This window comes from Mustela nivalis (assembly GCF_964662115.1).
Source record: "Mustela nivalis genome assembly, chromosome: 2".
Classification (NCBI taxonomy): Eukaryota; Metazoa; Chordata; class Mammalia; order Carnivora; family Mustelidae; genus Mustela; species Mustela nivalis.
The window spans coordinates 73,268,801-73,284,079 of record NC_139021.1 but is presented as its reverse complement, the minus strand read 5'-3'; positions in this window follow the sequence as shown (position 1 = coordinate 73,284,079).

The window sequence follows — 15,279 nt, the reverse complement described above, 5'->3', positions numbered from 1 at the left end:
CTGGCTCCATAAGGGCGAGTGATCGTAGTCCCCGGGCCTCGCTACAGCCCTCCTGGGGCTCCCAGCACTCCCCGTCGCGGCCAGAAGAGACCATCAGTTGAATTGCGAGCGCCCCCCACACCTCTGTTCCCGGCTCTCGCCCCCGCCTCGTGCACTCCCGCCCATCCCCTCACAAGGTCCCCGCGCCTGCCTAGGCCCAGTGCGTGGGCACCAGCCACTGGCCCCGCTCGCCCCACCCGCCTTCGCGGCCTGCCAGCCGGCCGCCATGCCCCCTGCCCGCAGGCCCCAGCTTTCCGCCCGTCGCCCGGGCGCTGGCTGGCCAGGAGTGACCCTGGACAGGGATTATGTCCAGGGCCGAAGGCTTTCGAACCAAGTAAAACAACTCAAATGTAAAGAAGAAAAAAAAAAAAAAGCCAGGTGAGCAGGGAGCACAGCCAGAGACCAGGGAGACAGGAGGGATTGACTGCTTTTCTCTGAGGACACACTCAGGAGTGGGGACCCGAGCTCTTGGCTCCTCCGGGCTAGAGATTGGGAGGCTGCCATCTTCATTCACGTCCTCCAAAGCTCTATAGAAAGCGACAAAAGCTCCCAAAAGTGAAACTGAGCAGATTACTTAGCCATGCCCCTGGCAAGGGCAGTGCAATTCTGCCTCAGGGAAAGATATTTGAGAATCACTGCAACAGGCCCCTCCACCAAAACATTAGCAAGAACAACCAGCCAAGACCAAGTTCACCAATCAATGAGAACTACAGAACTCCAGAGCTAGGGGAATGCAACACATCGATTTCATGGCCTTTCCCCCATGATTCTTTAGTCTTTCAAAATTAAATATTTTAAATTTTATTTTTTTCTTATTCTATTTTTTATTTTTCCTCATTCCTATTTTAACCTTTTTAAAAACTATTCTATCTTATCAATAACTTTTTAAAAAATCTTTTAAAATTTTCATTGTTATAGTCATATTCTATCCCTCCATTGTACTTAACCTTATTTTTTGTATACATATAAGTTTATCTTTCTTTAAAGTTTTGGGATAAGTTTTCTTCTAACAGATCAAAATTTACCCTAAATCTAGTGCATGGCTTTGTTCTAGTCTCCAGCTTGATCACATTCTTTCCTCTTTTCTTTTTTTTAACCAACTTCTTATCTTATCAATTCCAGTTTTAGAATCTTTTTAAATTTTCATTTTAAAGTCATATTCCATCCCTTCATCATGTTTACCCTTATTTTTGTATATATATAAATTTTTCTTTCTTTAAAATTTTGGGAGGTAGTTTCTTCTAACAGAACAAAACACTCAAAATCAAGAATGTGGCTCTGTTCTATTCACCAGTCTAATATATATATATATATATATATTAATTATATATATAATTATACACCCTCATACGTGTGTGTGTGTGTATGTGTGTGTGTGTGTTTTCCTCTTTCTTTCTCCCCCCAGTTTCAGGTCTTTTCCAATTTGGTTAGCATACATTTTTTCTGGGGTTATTGCTACTCTTTTAGTATTTTGTTCTCTCATTCATCTATTCTTATCTGTATAAAATGACAAGGTGGACAAACTCACCTCAAGAAATAGAACAAGAGGCAGTACCAACAACTAGGAACCTAATCAATATGGACATTAGTAAGATGTCAGAACTAGAGTTCAGAATGATGATTATTAAGCTGCTAGTTGGGCTCAAAAAAAAAAAAAAAAGCATGGAAGATACTAGAGACTCCCTTTCTGGAGAAATAAAAGAACTAAAATCTAACCAAGTTGAAATCAAAAAAGCTATTAATGAGGTGCAATAAAAAATGGAGGCTCTTAACTGCTAGGATAAAAGAGGCAGAAATTAGTGATATAGAAGACCAAATGATGGAGAATAAAGAACTAAGAAAAAGAGAGATAAACAAGCACTGGACCACAAGGGGAGAATTCGAGAGATAAGTGATACCATAAGATGAAACAATATTAGAATAATTGGGATTCCAGAAGAAGAGAGAGAGGGATGGGAGGTATATTGGAGCAAATTATAGCAGAGAATTTCCCTAATTTGGTGAAGGGAACAAGCATCAAAATCCAGAAGGCACAGAGAACCCCCCTTCAAAATCAATAAAAATAGGTCCACACACCATCATCTAATAGTAAAACTTACAAGTCTCAGTGACAAAGAGAAAAATCCTGAAAGCAGCTTGGGACAAGAAGTCTATAACATACAATGGTAGAAATATTAGATTGGCAGCAGACCTATCCACAGAGACTTGGCAGGCCAGAAAGGACTGGCATGATATATTCAGAGCACTAAATGAGAAAAATATGCATCCAAGAATACTATATCCAGCTAGGTTATCACTGAAAATAGAAGGAGAGATTTGAAAAACTTCCAGGACAAACAGAAACTAGAAGAATTTGCAAACACCAAACCAGTCCTACGGGAAATATTGAAAGGGGTCCTCTCAGCAAAGAGAGAGCCTAAAAATAACAGACCAGAAAGGAACAGAGACAATATACAGTAACAGTCACCTTACAGGCAATAGAATGGAACTAAATTCATATCTTTCAATAGTTACCCTGAAAGTAAATGGGCTAAATGCCCCAATCAAAAGACACAGGGTATCAGAATGGATTAAAAAAAAAAAGAAAACCAAGACCCATCGATATGTTGTCTGCAAGAAACTCATTTTAGACCAAAGATACCTCCAGATTTAAAGTGAGGGAGTGGAAAACAATTTACCATGCTAATGAACATCAAAAGAAAGCTGGGGTGGCAATCCTTATATCAGATAAATCAACCATTAAGCCAAAGACAATAATAAGAGATGAGGAAGGACACTATATCATACTTAACGGGTCTGTCCAACCAGAAGATCTAAAAGTTTTAAATAGCTATGCCCCTAACAAACACCCCACTCACTGCAATGGACAAACCATCTAATCAGAAGATTAACAAGGAAAGAAGGGCTCTGAATAACACACTGGACCAACTGGACTTCATTGATATAATCAGAACATTCCATCCTAAAGAAACAGAAGAATATACATTCTCCTCAAGTGCTCATGGAACATTCTCCAGAATAGATCACATCCTGGGTCACAAAGTGGGTCTCAGTCGATACCAAAAGATTGGGATCCTTCCCTGAATATTTTCAGACCACAAAGCTTTGAAACTGGAACTTAGTCACAAGAAGAAATTTGGAAAGAACTCAAATACATGGAAGTAAAGAGCATCCTATCAAAGAATGAATGGGTCAACCAGGAAATCAAAGATGAATTTTAAAAATTCATGGTAATAAATGAAAAGGAAAACACAGCATTTCAAAATCTTTGGGACATAGCAAAGGCAGTCCTGAGAGAAAAGTATATAGCAATTCAAGCCTTTCTCAAGAAACAAGAAAAGTCTCAAGTATACAACCTAACCCTACACCTAAAGGAGGTGGAGAAAGAACAGCAAAGAAAGCCTAAACCCAGCACGAAAAGAGAAATCATAAGGATCAGAGCAGAAATTAATGAAATAGAAACCAAAAGAACAGTAGAACAAATCAAGGAACAAATCTAGGACAATCTAGACAAATCTAGAACGAATCTAGAAACGTGTTCTTTGAAAGAATTAATAAGATTAATAAGCCCCCGGCCAAACTTATCAAAAAGAAAAGAGAAAGGAGGCAAGTTAATAAAATCATGAATGAAAGAAGAGAGATCACAACCAACACCAAAAAAGTACAATTATAAAAATATATTATGAGCAACTATACACCAGCAAATTTGACAATCTAGAAGAAATGGATGCGTTCTTAGAGGCATATAAACTACCATAACTGGATCAGAAAGAAATAGAAAACCTGAACAGACCCATAACCAGTAAGGAAATTGAAGTAGTCATTAAAAATCTTTTATGAGGCCAGCATTACCTTGATCCCAAAACCAGACAAAGACCCTATCAAAAAGGAGAATTATAGACCAATAGCCTTGAAGAACACGGATGCAAAACTTCTCACCAAAATACTAGCCAATAGGATCCAACAGTACATTAAAAGGATTATTCACCATGACCAAGTGGGATTTATTCCAGGGCTGCAAGGTTGGTTCAACATCCATAAATCAATCAATGTGATACAATACATTAATAACAGTAAGAACAAGAACATATGATACTCTCAATAAATGATGAAAAAGCATTTGACAAAGTATAGCAACTTTTCTTGATCAAAACTCTTCAGAGTGTAGGGATAGAGGCTACATACTTCAACATCATCAAAGCCATCTATGAAAAACCCACAGCAAATATCATTCTTAATAAGGAAAAACTGAGAGCTTTTCTCCTAAGGTCAGGGCTGTCCACTATCACCACCACTATTCAACATAGTACTACAAGTCCCAGCCTCAACAATCAGACAACAAAAAGAAATTAAAGGCATCCAAATTGGCAAAGAAGAAGTCAAACTAACACTCTTTGCAGATGATACTTTATGTGGAAAACCCAAAAGACTCCACTCCAAAACTGCTAGAACTCATACAGGAATTTAGTAAATTGTCAGGATATAAAATCAATGCACAGAAATAAGTTGCATTTCTATACACCAACAGCAAGACAGAAGAAAGAGAAATTAAGGAGTCGGTCCCATTTACATTGCGCCCAAAACAAAGATACCTAGGGAAAAACCTAACCAAAGAGGCAAAGAATCTATACCCAGAAAACTGTAAAGTACTCATGAAAGAAATGGAGGAAGACACAAAGAAATGGAAAAACATTCCATGCTCATGGATTGGAAGAACAGATATTGTGATATGTCTATGCTACCTAAAGTAATCTACACATTTAACACAATCCCTATCAAAATACCATCAATTTTTTTTTCAAGGAAATGGAACAAATAATCTTAAAACTTACATGGAACCAGAAAAGACACCAAATAGCCAGAGGAACGCTGAGATAGAAAACCAAAGTTGATGGCATCTCAATTCCAGACTTCAAGCTCTATTACAAAGCTGTCATCATCAAGACAGTATGGTACTGGCACAAAAACAGACATATAGATCAATGGAATAGAATAGAGAGCCCAGAAATGGACCCTCAACTCTATGGTCAACTAATCTTCTACAAAGCAGGAAAGAAAGTCCAATGGAAAAAAGAGTCTCTTCAACAAATGGTGATGGAAAAATTGGACATCCACATGCAGAAGAATGAAATTGGACCATTTTTTTACACCACACACAAAAATAGACTCAAAATAGATGAAAGACCTCAATGTGAGACAGGAATCCATCAAAATCCTTGAAGAGAACACAGGCAGCAACCTCTTCCACCTCTGCAGCAACAACTTCTTTTTAGAAACATCACCAAAGGCAAGGGAAGCAAGGGCAAAAATGAACTATTGGGACTTCATCAAGATCAAAAGCTTTTGCACACTAAAGGAAACAGTCAACAAAAGCAAAAGACAACTGACAGAATGAAAGAAGATATTCACAAATGACATATTAGATAAAGGGCTAGTATCCAAAATCTAAAAAGAACTTATCAAACTCAACACCCAAAGAACAAATAATCCAATCAAGAAATGGGCAGAGGACATGAACAGATATTTCTGCAAAGAAGACATCCAAATGGCCAACAGTACATGAAAAAGTGCTTCAACATCACTCAGCATCAAGGAAATACCAGTCAAAACCACAGTGAGGTACTACCTCACACCAGTCAGAATGGCTAAAATTAACAAGTCAGGAAACGACAAATGTTGGTGAGGATGCAGAGAAAGGGGAACACTCCTACACCATTGGTAGGAATGCAAGTTGGTGCAGCCACTCTGGAAAATAGTATGGAGGTTCCTCAAAAAGTTGAAAATAGAGCTACCCAAAAACCCAGCAATCACACTACTAGGTACTTACCCTAAAGATACAAATGAAGTGATCCAAAGGGGCATGAGCACCCCAATGTTTATAGCAGCAATTTCCACAGTAGCCAAACTATGTCCATAAACAGATGAATGGATAAAGAACAGGTGGTATATAATCTACAATGGAATACTATGCAGCCTTCAAAAAGAAGCAAAATCTTGCCATTTGCATCAACATGGATGGAATCGAGGGTATTATGCTAAGTGAAATAAGCCAATCAGAGAAAGATAATTATCACATAATCTCTCTGATGTGAGGAATTTGAGAGGCAAGGCAAGGGGCTGTGGGAGGAAATGAGAGAAAATTTGAAACAAAATGGGATTCAGGAGGGAGACAAACCATAAAAGACTCTTAATCTCTGGAAACAAACTCAGGATTGTTAAGGGGTTGGGGGGAGAGATAGGGTGGCTGGGTGATGTACATTGGGGAGGTCATGTACTGTGAATTGTATAAGACTGATGATTCACAGACCTGTACCCCTGAAGCCAATAATACATTATATTTTAATTCAAAACTTTAAAAAATTAAACAATAAATAATGTGTTTTTAAAATTTCAAAAAATAATTCATTTATACAACATAGTACAATAATCAAAATCATGAAACTTGACACGGGTACCATACTCTTTTCTAATCTATGAATTTTATTCAAGTGTTGCTAATTGTTATAGACTGAATGTATCTCCCCAAAATTCATATGTTGCAGTTCTAACCCCCAATTGTAACTATATTAGAGATGGGGCATCCTCAGAAGCAATTAGGGTTAAATGACTTCATACGGGTGGGGCCCTGATCCCTATAAGAACAAACACCAGAGTTCTCGCTCTCTCTATCTGAGCTCAAGCACAGAGGAAAGGTCATGTGAGGAGATGAGGGAAGGGGTCCTCTACAAGCAAGGAAGAGGATCCTCACTAGAAAAATGAATTTGCAAACACGTTAATCTTGGATTTTGCAGCCTCCAAAATTAACAAAATAAACTTCTTTTGTTCAAGCCTCCCACCGTATATTATAGCAGCGTAAGGAGAATAGCACACTATTCAGCTCTGAGCATTAGCACACTAATGTTCTAAATGAACTTCATAGCAATGTCTTTTTCTTGCCCAGCAGCCAATTCTTCCCAGAACTCTTAAAGCCCTTTATTTCTAGCCCTTCCTTTACTTAGGAAACTGTCATTTGTTTTCGCTGAACTTTCCACATGTATGTGTTCATCTCTCTGGGGAAGCTTTAAGCAATGTGAATCTTTGCTTTTGTCTTGCACGTCTGTGACTGCTACCCACAGCCTCCACAGGGACCTGCACACAGGAGGTATTCATGAATATTTGTCAGTTAATTGAATGGGAATACATTTTAATCACTAGCTGCATTATGGCTTAGAGCCAGTGGTCATTAAATGAACCACACCTCAGTGGCCTCTCATTTTGTTGCCAGAACAAATTTTCCTGTTGTTACATGGGAATAATACATACCATATCTTATTTACACAGACGCTCTAGTTTATAAAAATAATTCTTTGGTGGGACGCCTGGATGGCTCAGTCGGTTAAGCTTCTGCTTTCGGCTCAGGTCATGATTTCAGAGTCCAAAGCCTGCTTCTCCCACCGTCTGATGCTCCTCCTGTTTATGCACTCTCTCTTTCTCTCTCTCTCTTTCTCTCTGATAAACAAATAAATGATGTAAAAAAAGATTCTTTGATCATGCTCAGAGCTGGATAAGCTCCCAAATTCCTTCAGGATAAAGTTCAACCTCTTTCCAGGATTATAAACATCCTTCAGGATCTGAACCTAATGTGCCTTTCCATTGTATTATTACTTACTCTGCTCTCCACATTCAAACCAAAATGGGCCACTTGTCACTCCTTAAGAATGTTCTTAACTTTCCATTCTCCACCCTTTACTCATTCGTATTCTCTCTGCCTAAAATGTAATTCCTCCATCCATCATTGATCAAAATTACCCTCTAGCATTGAGCCCATTGGATTCAAGCAAAATTGAATTGTTCTTCCATATACACATATCTGCATTTATTCCACAAAAATGTATTGAGCACTTACCATATGCCAAGTACAGCACTACATGCTCAAACTACAGTAGTGAATGAGAGAGAGAGAGTTTCCTGCCCTCCTAATCATCCTTGCCTCTGCTAGTTGGACAATGTATTCTGAGAATTTGAGCAGGATTTCTATTTAGAATGACTTGTTTTCCTGATATGATAATAGAATATCTCATCATCTGGCCAGCAAGAATGTCTCATTTTTGTAGGCAATCCAATGGTTGATAGACATACCCGTTCATTATCTCATTTAATGCTACCTCAAAGGTTCCCCTTCTGTGAAAGAGGATACCGAAATTCGGGAAGGTTAAGTTAACTGACCAAGGCTGATGTCAGATATAGATGAGAACCCTGGCCTTCTGACCCCCTGTCCAGTTTTACCACCTCCAGAAACCAGATGTGGAGGAGGGACAAGCAATACTAGCCCAACTTCATAAATGAGAAAGTTCATTTAAGCCAGTGGATGTCAGCATATGCTGCAAAAGAAATACAACCTTAGTGGTATTTGGAAATCAAATTCAATTTCACTTCTTCCACCAAGATAACATCAATCATATACCAAAGCCTTGAGAAAAAATAAACCACTTGCTGCAATTTATTTGAATTCATAAGTTCAATTGTCAGTGAACTGGCCTTGCTTTATCAACAACTAACCCTGTAATTCACCAACCCAGTAAAAAAATTCAAATGCAAATAATTCTTCTATAGTTCCAGTCTTGTTTTATACTATTAAAGTAACTTAGCATTTCAGAAAATTTGGAGAAAAAAACCCTCAAAATCCACAAATTCTGACATTCCATTGCTAGCTTGAAAGTGTTTCCTTTTGTTTTTCACCAGACACAAAAATTTTACATTACCACAATTATAGTTCTCATACTCTGCTTTTATTTTTTCACCAGATAGTCTATTCATACTTTTCTGTGTTTCTACATAGTCTAAAAATAGAACAGGTCTTGGAATCAGAAGAACCAAATTCAAAGTGCAGCTCTATACTTACCTCTTATCTACAAGGACAGATGTAGATCTTACGGGGCTCAAACCTTTTACAATTTGGGGATGGGGGGGTTCTTGAAGAATACAAAATTCAGAGTAGGATTAAATACTTTTTTGGAGTGAAAAAAGAAATCACAACACATTCTGGAGATTTGGAGATTTTGATCTTCTGAGCTCACTTGGGGTAATCTATCAGAGATGCTTATACAGAAATGCTCTCTGATTATAATCTTATTTCCCCTCCTCCCTTCCACACTGTGTGATTCCTGAACTCAGAGGGGACCTGCAAGTGGTCCCCTTGAAATGAAGCTTAAGCTTCATTTACTGCTTTACAGTAAATCCACACCTGCCATTATGACCTGGAGCAGATTGCATGACCTCTCTGGTCCTCAATTTGCTACTATAAAATGGGTAATAACTACCTTCAGAGGTTTCTATGAGAACCAAATGAAATAATGCAGAATTCAGTGCTGGAACCCATGCAGCACCACACAGGCTGGTTTTTGCTCCCCTAACCCCAAGGATCCGGAAGTGGAGGCTGCTTTTGGGACACCATACACTGTTCCCCCCCTTACAGAGACTATTTCCCGTCCAGTTAGATTATTGTCATTTTTCAACAATCTATCCCTTTCTTATGTCAGTTTTAATGGATTTTTAAACTAATAGATTTTGTTAGTTTTTTACAAACTTCTCCAGCAATCTATAGGAATCAAAATAGGAATTAAATAAAGCAACTCTTTATCCAGGCCTTCTCCTTAATTATTTCTTCTGAAAACAATGCCTAATAAAATCTGATTTAGGGTTTTGCTTTTGGAGGTTTGTTTCCTTTGTTTTTCGTTTGTGTGTGTGTTTGTTTGTTTGTTTTGGTTGTTTTTGGAGGTACTGAAGCAACTACAAAAAGTTAGAGGACTCAGGAGATTCAACCGCTCTGGCCTGTGAGCAGACGGGCCATTCATAACTTTGTAATTTCCAATTTGGAGCAGCCTCCGATGAATTTCCTGCCCAAGCTGGTCTACTTATGGAACAAAAGCCTGGAGATGTGTTTGTTTCACGCCCCATTGGCCGTGCACACTGCTCAGGGCCTGCCTCTTTGGTGGCCTGTATTCATCCGAGGAACTCACCGCCCTCTGCAATCTGGCTTTTACAAATCACTACAGGGAAATCCAGTGTAGACAACACAAACATGCTTTCCTTCAGACCACTGGTACTCTGCCACCGTCGTTTTTATCTTGTAAGTAACCCCTAACGGTTTTCAATGAACTATTTCCTGTTATTGCTTCCTCATGAGGAAAGGTTCCCTTTGCTGGGGCAACTTTCCCAAAATGCTTCGAAAAGTTTGGAAGTTGTCCCTAAGTCATTTTTACCACAGTTTACAACAGTTTACCTCTAAAAGCCATTTTCATATGGCTCTGGCAAACAGGAACGAATGAGGTACCTGTCAGATAATACACAGCCTGGGGAAAGGTGCTAATACGCCAACAGGCAAGAGATACCGAGTGTCTCATTCCATTTTAAACAATTTGACCTTGGGTTGTAGTCCTGTCTTTGTGAAAGAAATGCTTTTACAATTACAGCTACTGCAACCGCAGTTCAGCTACCTTCTCTCATACAATAATGAAAGAAAAGATGAGCAGAAACAACTTCTGTGGGTCAGAGAAACAAACTTAAAAAGGAGGCTTGGTACATCTCACAAGCAGTTCTGGGACAAAGGAGCAGGAAAATGGGCTGCATACCACCTCTGGGTACTGGAGAGAGGACACAAGTTACCAGTTAACTAATTTTATTTTATTTTTTAAGATTTTATTTGTTTATTTGAGAGAGAGAGAGCACGAGCCAGCGGAGGGGCAGAGAAGCAGACTCTCCGCTGAGCTGGGAGCACCTAAGGGGCTCACTCATGTGGGACTTGATCCCAGGACTCTGGGATCATGACCTGAGCCAAAGGCAGATGCTTAACCACTTAACCGACTGAGCTACCCAGGTGCCTGCAGTTCACTAATTTTAAAGAGTGGGTTGTGAGGTATAGCTGTTGCTAACAGGATTTCTTTTACTAAAATTCTCTTTTGTATTTAAAAAGAGTTTATGTTTAAAATATATGTAGAGAGGGCACTTGGATAACTCAGTCAGTTAAGCATTTGACTCTTGATCCCAGCTCAGGTCTTGATCTTGGGGTCATGAGTTCAAGCCTCGCATTGGGCTCTATGCTGAGTAGTAAGCCTACCTAAAAAATAATAATAAAATAAAATAAAAATACACACATGCACACGCACACACAGATAATTGAATACTTATAAGGAGATTTCCTTAAATATTGAAAGTAAATGTCTAGTAATTGTGCATCTTTAAGAGTATAATTGACCTCAAATTTTAAATTAAATTTATAAAAATGGGAAAAAATATGTCTGCTTAATCAACTTTTGTTTCTATGGTAAGCTTCATTCTTCCCCCACTTTCAAGAAACTTGGCCCACCTGTTTATATTCCAACCCAAAGGCATGAGAAATTTGTACTAATTCCTACTATTTTTCTCCCCAAAGCTTCAACACAGGTTTCTTCTCTATATCTTGAATTTTGGCTTCTATAGTCTTCAAACATTAGCTGATTTGGCTTTTTTCTGTTAACATCAATGTAGCTTGATAGATGGTGATTCCTAATAAGAAAGGTGTGCCCAGGGACACCTGGGTGGCTCAGTTGGTTAAGCAGCTGCCTTCGGCTCAGGTCATGATCCCAGCGTCCTGGGATCGAGTCCCACATCGGGCTCTTTGCTCCGCAGGGAGCCTGCTTCTCCCTCTGACTCTGCCTGCCACTCTGCCTGTGCTCGCTCTTGCTCTCTCGCTCTCTGATAAATAAATAAAATCTTTAAAAAAAAAAAAAAAAAAAGAAAGGTGTGCCCAATCCCATGCCTGGGAATAACACTTCCCACATACACATACATGAGTATATATTTACTGGATAAATGAATAGTAGAGAAACCCTATTCCATGCTTTAAAAAAAGTTATTGAAAAATGAGAATAAAACTAAAATAATGTAAGAGGGGGGAAAAGGAGTATTTAAGATAAAGTCCACCTTATAAGGGGCTTTCTGGACAGCTTCTTTTCATTGACTACAATTTCTGAGCATGTTACGTTGAGCCCATTAATGAAAATTTGCCCAGGAACAAACCTCTGCTAAACATTGCAATGGTAGCCTAATATGGGAGACTGAATAATGACCTCCAAAAATGTCAATGTGTGAATTCCCAAAACTCCTAAGCATGTTATCTTACATGCTAAAAAGGAGTTGGCAGATGTGATTAAATTAAGCATCATGACATGGGGAGATTAGCCTGGATTTTCCACATGGACCTAGTGTAATCACAAAGGAGACAGAGGGAGATTTGACTAGAAAGAGGAACGTCAGAGGGATTTGTCATGAGGAAGACACCACCAAGTGTTCTGGCTTTGAAGATGGAGGAAGGGACCATGACACCTGAAACACAGCCAGCCTCTAGGGGTTGAGATCATTCAAGGAAATGGATTCTCCTGTCAAATTTCTGACTTTCAGACTATAAGATAATAAAGATGTGTTGTTTTAAGCCACTAAATGGTGGTCGCTCATTAGATCAGCAATAGGAAACTAATAGAAAAGAGTGCAGTGTAATAATTTCATTTATCATAGAGATATCTAAAATCTTTCTCTTTCAAACTTCTATGATCCAAAATAATTGAGCACAGTGACTTGAATAGGATGAGTTGATAGTCCTTGAGCTGAAATGACAAAATTATGGGCAAGAGCTAACTGGGTGATAAAAAACCAATCAACCAAACTTGAAGTTAAAAAACTACCTAACAAAAATCCAGTAGACCCTTTATTACTGCATTGTTTTTAAAGAATTTTCCCAATAACTTCCTTGATATGCCTTTAAGTTATTTCAAGTTTTTTTAAAAATACTATTTCAATAAACTCCAGAGACCTGTAGGACTTCATAGTAAGCACAATTACAATACTGATAATTACAATAACTGATAAGGTCCTAATTGTATGTGTTGAGTTTGATTTTTCTAGAGTCCATACAAACAGATTATACACATTTGTAAAGGAAGATTCTGCCAGAAGTAGCTATAGGTGGGCAGTGAGGACCAGATCAAAGGGTTTGTCCTAAGAGCTGGCATTCCTTCTTCCAACACTCCCCAAAGTGGTGGCATAGTTCTTGTGTCCTCTTGAAACCTTGAAAGACACAGAGGTTAAGTCCAGAAATGCAACTTTGCCCCCTCCAGCTATGGCTGCTTATGTTGGAATGCATGTTTCAGCAGATACAGTAGAAGCCAAGAAAGCCTGTCTTCTTGAAAGGCTGTGTAGAGCATGGATAGCCAAAGCCAACCAATAAATAATTTTATCCTCGTTCTGTTCATATTCTTATATTTTCACTCTCTTCCTCTTAACCCCGTCTACAGCTGAGGATTCTAGTCAAGCACCATTTCCCGAGAAAAACCTTTCCTGTCCAACTATCCAACTAGCTGGAGCCCTTTGTTATAGACCTCCATAAAACACTGTATTCCTTTCCTTCAGAATGCCTATTGTGGTTGGTTTGTAGTTATATATTCATTAAGGTGGTTATTGGTTTAGTGTGTGTGTCTCTCTCCCCACCATAGGGGCCAATGGCAGGACACCACAAAATGTGCCCCTTTGACATCTTGATTATTCTTATTAAAAGTTACTTAAGAAAAAACTAATGAAAGAACACCTAGCCCCTCCTCTGTCCTCCTAAAAGCAGGAAACAAATCTTCCATATGAAAACTACCTTTCCTGTACTAAAAAGTAAAAAGACATCTTTATCATCAGAGACAGGGACTTCACAAAGCCAAGGAAGCTAAGGAAACAAATCTGTTTGTTTTTTGTTTGTTTGTTTGTTTGTTTGTTTCTAATCAACTACCTCAGCTTTAATTCTGCTTAGAATTCCCTACTAAAGTTTCCAAACACCTGTTTTCTTTATCCTGTCATTTCCTTACAGATTTATTGTCTCTTTGTCTAAAATTTATAAAAACTTCCTTTTTTATAAGTCTATTTATAGATTTCTTCGGGTCTCAGATTTTCATTTTCATTTCTTTAGGTCTCAGATTTCATTATTGGGCCTCAGTGCACACATAATAAAACTTTGGGGTTTTTTCCCCATTAATCTGTCTTGCGTAAATTTCTTATTCCAGCTGGAAGACCTTGAAAGGCAGAGGAAGAATTTTTCCTCTTTCCTATACCACCAAACATTAAATCCCGTGATTAGAACCCACTCTGGTTTATCCTTACTAGTTTATGGTCGGACATGATCAGTACTGGCTGAGTGAAAGAAGGAACGAGGAACCTAAGGTGTGTATCCAGGCTCCCTTCCTTCACCATTAACATATTCTTGGCTAAGCTATAAATCGAGTCACTGCAGATGAGCCAAACACCAGAAGACAACACTCTAGAACATTTAGAAAATATTTGTTGAGGGCCCACTCAGAGCTGGAGCTCTTTAAAGGGCCACAAATCTAGAGAGGAGCCAAGGCATACCCAAAAAACTCTAAGGACAGAAGTAATGATGACGACAAATGACAAAAAGTACAATGGAAATTCAGAAGAGGCAAAGGGACCTCCAGTTGAGATGATCTGCCTTATTCCATGAACCACCTTTCTTGATAATATTCCACATTCCTTTGCTCCTCAGTCCTTTTCCCCTGTCCATTTGGCAAATGGAAATGCTGTCTGCTTCTTCTGCTGCGGCCCTGGGTCATCCAGCTCCAGCAATGGATGCCAAGGGTGAGACAGATGTGTACCACTATGTATCAGTGCAGGGTCCCCGCCTCTGGTCATGCTCCCCAGCTGAGGGAAAAAGTGAGGCTAAATTAACACCAAACATCATGATGCACCTAGCAGAGGGCCTGAACTCATGCTTGCCAAAACGAGTCCTCAGTGTTCCTTGGCAGTTCTCCTGTGTTTCCCTGATCAAATTCCTTCCTTGTTTTCCTCAACAATCATTTAAAAATTCTTTACTGTCCTCCGATCTCTTGATAGTGCCTCCCACAATATCAGTTCCTCCTGTCTTTCTCAGGAGATGACCCTGCTTCTTACTCTATAAAAGAAACTGAAGTCAATGAGTTGCTCTCTGAGGAGAGTCCTCACCCAGGGGCAGGCCCCCCCCTCCTGGAGTGGCCCACTTCCAAAAAGAAACCCAGGTCTTCTCACCTGACTTGGGACATCTTCAAGGGCCCCCTGAGCCTCAGAGCTCCCCATGGAGTTAGCCAAGTTCTTTTAAAGATTTTTTTTTTATTATTCATTTGACAGAGATCACAAGCAGGCAGAGAGGCAGGCAGAGAGAGAGAGGGAAGCAGGCTCCCCGCTGAGCAGAGCCCG